This window comes from Plecotus auritus (genome assembly GCF_963455305.1).
Source record: "Plecotus auritus genome assembly, chromosome: 8".
NCBI lineage: Eukaryota > Metazoa > Chordata > Mammalia > Chiroptera > Vespertilionidae > Plecotus > Plecotus auritus.
The window spans coordinates 156420807-156427526 of record NC_137782.1 but is presented as its reverse complement, the minus strand read 5'-3'; positions in this window follow the sequence as shown (position 1 = coordinate 156427526).

The window sequence follows — 6720 nt, the reverse complement described above, 5'->3', positions numbered from 1 at the left end:
CCTCCGCATCCCGGGCGGGCTGATTTCACTGTGCCCGGCACTGGTGTGGGAAGGGACACTTCTGAGGCAACAGCTGCGGAAGAATATCCCCAGCCACAGCCAGGGCCCCAGCAGTCTTCTCGGCTTTCCTCTGGTTGCTATCTGGATGACAGGGCTAATCTGGCCTCTGCCCACATCAAATGCTGTCTGGGGCTGGAAACAAGCCTCAAAACATGCTCTAAATTTTTTATTTCCCTCCATCTCCCCCAAGGTGGCCCACCATGGACACACTTGACTTGCGTTACACCAGCAACAATCAGGTGTGAGTGACAGTGACAGGTCAGCCTGGAGGGGGCCGACCCAGCTCCCACGGGCTGAGGTATCACACCTGTGTCTGATTAGACACTGCGCTGCCCGCCTTGGCCATGAGGCACCTGGAAGCCGCTCTCTCGCGCGCACTTGTAGGGGGTGCTTTCTGGAAAAGCTACTGCAGGGCCAGACGTTGCTCCCGCGGATCTCCTGCCTGCAATGTTCTTTCCTACCTCGACACCAGCCAGAGCACCCCTGAATCAGTGTCAGCTCCTCATCTAACAGTGAAGGCTGAGGTCCAGGGAGGTGGGCCACCCTGGTCTTATCTCCTTAAAGAACCCAACTCTTCAAGGAGGTGTTCTTTATGAACTCTCTGTATTGGCCTGCTGGAGCCGCTATAACAAAATACCACAGACCAGCTGGCACCTTTGTGCTGTGTACTCATGGCTCTTTCTCTGTGTATGTGGAGAGAGAGAGAGAGACAGAGAGAGAGAGAGAGAGAGAGAGAGATTCTCTTTCTCTTCCTTTAAGGCCACCGGTCCTACTGGATTAGGGTCTACCCTTATGACCTGGTCTTATTTAACCTTTATTACACCTTTAAAGGCCCTATCTCCAGATACAGTCACACTGGAGGTTGTCTTCAACAGACGAATAGAACATAAGGAGAACATAATTCAACCCATAGCATTTTCCATCCTTAAAATATTCCATTTTTTCTGATTTTTCTCCAATGCTTAGGTATTGCATTATTTTCTTACGGCTGCTTTAACAAATGCCTACAAATGTGGTGGCTTAAAAGAACAGGAATTTATTCTCTCACCGTTCTAAGGCCAGAAGCCCCGAGTCAGCTGACATCACTGGGCGGATGGCAGGCTGTCAGCAGGGTCACACTCCCTCTGGAGGCTCTAAGCGCTAAGGGAGAATCTATCTGCCCCTTCTCTCTTTCAGCGTGACCTGTGGCCACATCACAGCAACCGCTGCCTCTGTAGTTTGTTTCCTCTTCGGTGTGTCGGCTTTTTCTTTACCCCTCTCATAAGGACAACTGCCATTGCATTTAAGGACCACCCAGCTAATCCAGAATAACTCCCCATCTCAAGGTCCTTAATTATGTCTGTAAAGATACTTTTCCCCAAATCACGTAACATGTCTAGATTCCAGGGATCAGGACCTGATAGTTTTGGAGACCATGATGCAGCCTACCGCAGGTATACTGTTCATATGCTATCATACAGTGTTATAATAGTGACCTCAACCTTTGAGAGGAGCCCTTGTTGGAAGGGCAAGAGACCCAGAGGAGTCTTTCCTGGTCATGTCCAGGATCACACCCTGCAAACAATTCTCCAGATGGGCTGGCTCCTTCCTCTCCCATGACCTTCTCCTAGGACCTGCAGGGAGGAGTGAGGGCTGGGAAGCCAAGGAGTCTCCTGGGGAGGAAACACTCAGATGGTTAGGGACAGGAAGAAAGGAGAGTGTCTCTATGCGTTCCTATTTGGTGGCTGGTTAGAGGGGTGGGTACCTCACACCTGAAAGCCATTTCACTGGCAATCCTTTGAGCAACATCCAGGAGTGGGGTCTTGGATCGGAAGACTTGCTTCCCCTTCTCTTATACAACAAGGCCTGATCCTCTCTGTGTTCTCTTATCAAGACACTTACAATTTTTTCTCTCAATTACCTAGAACACCTAATCAGTTTTAATGTGCTTATGAAGTCCAGAGAGCCAACTGTCTTGAAAATGAACAATTTAAATCAACAGTGAAACCACCACTTGAAGAAGAAGAAGTTACTGCAGAGTGATTCTTCACAAACAGTGCTTTATTAGGTCAGAGGGGCGGTGGTCTGCTTCGAGAATGGGAGAACTTTATTGGATCCTAATCTGATATCTAAGATTGTGTTCATCTGCTCTTTCTTCTTGTCATTTATGGTGAAAAATGTGAGGCCAGAGCACCATAAAGTGTTTTGCTTCTCATTTCTAGTCCCATCCCAATTTTATTTTTGTGCCATGAGAGTAGAGGTTAAAAGATAATTAGCAAATTTCTTCTCCCACAGTGAGCAACGCCTCTGCTTACTTTACAAAGATATGCCTGAACATTACTGCTTACTCTGAAAAACTCTATGTAGTATTAAAGCTATCTCAGGCTTTTCAAAGTTTCATGTGTTTCTGGGACATGGTTATTTATCTTAGAATGCAGAAAAACTATTAGAAAAATGTCTTCAGGATAAAATGATAATCTCTTCAAGGAAACTGTGTCACTCAGATACCATAGTTAAGGGGTGGGGTAGGGGAGCTGGAGGGAAGGTTAGACAGAGATTTAAAAATATCAACATTTGGCATGGAACCATAATTAATGCCTTGATACCTTGTGGCCTGAAGGGAGAGTGGAATCACGTCAATCACTGAGGGTTGGATATTAACCCTCTCCCGTACTATCTAATTTGTGTTGATTCAAAAGTAGATTTGATTTCAATGGTTGCATGGAATCCTCTGGCACCAGGTAGACCAGCCAACTACAACCTTCCTTATCTCCTCTGGTGAAGACCACATTTGGGGACAGGTAAATCTCCTAGAAAAGCCACTTTTCCCACCCCCTCTTATTTTGGGTCCCCGGCAAAATTTTGCAGTAAGTGAACGCATTCTTCAAGCTTTTCCTGGTCTCACTTACTCTCTGTGCCTCCCTTGTCCCAGTCCCCTTGCTAGAGGCTGTGCTCTTAGAGTAGGCATCTAGTGAGTTCACATTCTGTTGTTGATGGCTTTAAGATGCCCTACTCCTAGGAGTATTCAAAGGAACCCATCTCTAAGGGTGGATTTTTGGCTCTGGGGCAGCTACACAGAGAAGAAATTGTCCTCAGCAGGTTTGTTTTTCCAGGGTCAGTCAGTGACCCTGAAGACAGGGTCCCAGTTCTTTCAGACCTGGAACTGAGGTGCTGCCTACTTCACTTGTACATAGGGCTGCTCATGATATGTAACATCCTTTGGGGGTTTTAATGTGCATTGATTGTGACTCATATTAACCACAGAATTTCCCATGGAAGTGGTACCTCAAAGAACTCTTTGTTCAAGGCCCAAATGTAATGAAAGGGTCTTCCCACTTCTCACTGTGGGTATTTGCAGTGTAAGTGTTGGAGACTTTGTGCCTTTGTGCTGAGATGACCATTTTCCTGATGTCCTTGTAGGGTAAGGGCTCACCCTAAGTGTGAAAGTAGTTTTCCCTGAAGGGTGAGCGGCCCAGAAGTCACCCCTGGGAGGAGGCAGATCCTCATAGAGGAAACTGAACTCTGGAAGCTAGGGACTTCTAAATCTCTCTGGGCTCCTGTTTTGTGAGTTTGGACTTCAAGGAGTTTGAGAGAATGTCAGGGGCTATTGCTTCTACTTCATTGAGTTAGTTATCCTGAGATTCTTCTGTGACATTTTGACTTTCTTTTTTGTGTCCTAGGGTGCTTCCTCCTTTAATCCTGGGAATGCTCAATCAGAAATTACAACCCAGCCCCGGGGGGTTAGGTAGGGGAGTGGGTTGAGAAGGAGTGTGAGGAAAGCACTGGTGGGGGAGCTGTCCAAGGGTGTTCAGTCTGGACTGTAATATGAACTTGATTCATCCAGGGCTGTTCCAGGAGATACCTGTCCCTCTCACTTCTTTCATCTTCATAAATGACTGTCCCTGCACACCCACCAGCCTCACTGCTGCAGTGTCCCCAGTCTGCCTGCAGGCTACACTGCAGGCACCATTGCATAGGCATAAGCCTTCACAACATGGTGGCTTATTGCATACCCATCTCTAACTCTGGGAACCACCAGTTCAGCAGCCTCAGATTCCAGTGTCTTACTCCACTGGGAGAACCTTCTCAGGCATGGGCCCAATTCTTTCAGGCCTGGAACCCAGCCTTTTCTACTTTAATTCCTGTTCCCAGACTATTTTGAGTAGAAGCCCTACTAGGATGGAGTGTATCCTTTTGTTTGTTTATAATCTTCTTCCCCCTGAGTATGCCCCTCCCCCTAAAAGAATTTTACCTCACCAGTCTTCTGAGCTCCCTGTTGGGTCCTCCTCTTCCATGAAGTCACCCCAAATCTTTTCCTCCCCAGAACTCAAAGCACTTTTTCCCCAATGAATTTTTGGTAATGAATCACACATGCCTCATGACTTACTCCAATAATCATTTCATGGTGAAGGTAATACCCACTTAACTTAGCCTTGCGGGGCAGATATCTCTGTCTGCAGATAAGTCTCTGGAATATTAACTCTATTCTGCAGAGTGGATTTGATTTGGGCAGATATTTTTATCTATCAATCACCCATGTCAAATGCTTCCCATGAGGAAATCTGGCTGACCTTCCAAGGATGAAGAGCACAGACCTTCCTTGGAAGCCAATGGAAGTGAATTCACTATCAGATTTTTTAAAGTAAAAATGGGAGATAATTAAATACAGTGTAGTTGTAAAATCTATTTCATTGTGTTCTACATCATTTCATAAAATAAGCATAGTTCCCATTCTTCCACATGAATTTGTAACGTTGTTGTCTCCCTGATAACTCAACAAGTAAGAAATGTTCAGGCCTATGTCTTAATAAGCACTTGTTCTAAGAATAAGGTGAAAATGAAACACTCTCAGATGAAAGGCTGAGTGGATGAAATGCTGCGCCATCAGAATAAAGCATGTGACATTCCAGGTACCGTCAGATGAAACAAAGATGCAAAAAATCTGTCAGGGAGACTATCTTCTTTTTGAGAAAACAAATGCATTGCCTACCCAGAACCAGTAAGTTAGTGTGTGAATATAGTTTTGAATATTGTGACATTCTTGAGTCCTGTACAACCAAACCAACCAGAAGTCTATGCATCTGAGTCAAAGGTAGCTTATCATTCGGCATCTGGAAATTTCTTATTTTGCTGAATCTGACCCCAAAGTATGGGAGGAGACACAGGGCAGCACCCAATAACCTTATTTATATAGCTTATTGACATATAAGAAAAAAAATAAGTTACGCATTCATATTAGTCTGGTGGACTAATTCTAAAATCTGAGAATTTTGTTTATTAGAACTATTTGGGACAAGGCTGATAACAATTTCCAAAGGAGAAACTCTTATTGGAGAGAAATAGAATGCATCATGTTTATGCATTCTATTGTTTATATAATTTATGGTAAAAATGATTGTCTCTCTAGGTTCCGGATTAGGAGCATTAGGACCATCACCTAATAGGTAATTTTATTTTGTCTGATTTAAAATATTTATCAAGTTAATTCACAGACTCATGGACTTCCTCCAGTCAATGACTTCAAATGTTTCATGGGGAGACTTGAGAAAAACATGGCACATTTCAAAAACATAAAAAAGGAAAAGACTGTGATTCTAGAGCCCTGGGTTCTCTTTTCAGTTCAACCAGGTGGTCTTTTATGTTAACAGTGACTTTTTCATGCACTGAAATGTGATCACTAATGCCATTGTATTTGTGAAGAGCGAAGTACTCTGATGTGTTTATCTTTTTAAGCAGATGATTTTCGCTGTAACATGAAGGGTCTCAACTTACACAAATTGCATGGTCTCTTTCCTGGTCACTGGGTCACAGGTGGCTTGCCATTTTGAGTTTGCAAATAAAGTGCATCTTGATAATTAGGTTAAAAGTAGACTGATTGCAGGCAGAGAGCACCAATTCAGCTCTCAGCAGGTGCCAGTCAAGAGTGCCCTTTTGCAGGAGAAAGCCACCAGCTCTGCACCTGCTCCCCCGAAGAGAAACCAGGTATTTGAAAGGCTGCCACAGAACTGACTCAACAAAATTGTTCACAAACCGGATGTGGCTTTGTTTCCTCTCTGCTAGGGGCATCTATGTTGCCATCTCAACTGTACCTAACATAACAGTAGAGACTGTATGTGAAAGGGCTCAGAGGAGCCCTTTTTAATAGCCAAGTGCCTGCAAGGATGCATTATTGCTTGAATTCTATCAAGCAAACCCAATGCTGGCAGAACTGTTCTCCATATGTCAGAGAGAGCAGAGGAAATGCAGACATCCCTCATCATTTTACCTAATAGTTTAATCTTCTCCTTGAGGTAATGCTGTATTTGAGAAGTAAAATGAGAGAATGACTATAATCAATCATAATTAAGATGGGGACAGTTGAGAGTCTGGCTAAAAATTAGGAGATACATCAGACTCTTCCTCATTCACAAAATGGAGAAATGGCCGGGAAATCTATTTGGAACTGTGAACTGTGAGTGGGGTGTGGTCGACAGAAAAAGAACACTGGAAATCATGGGACAGAAATACAACTGGGAAATTAAGGCAGGCACTCAATGCGCTAAACAAACAGGTTTCCTCTTCTCCTTAGTCATCCTGCTGTGGTTGGCCTGCAGTTCAAAGGTTCCTTCAGATGATCAGATGATTAGTAGAAATGCAACAACTCCAAATCCTGAGAATCACTGAAGGACTTGGGAGAGGAAG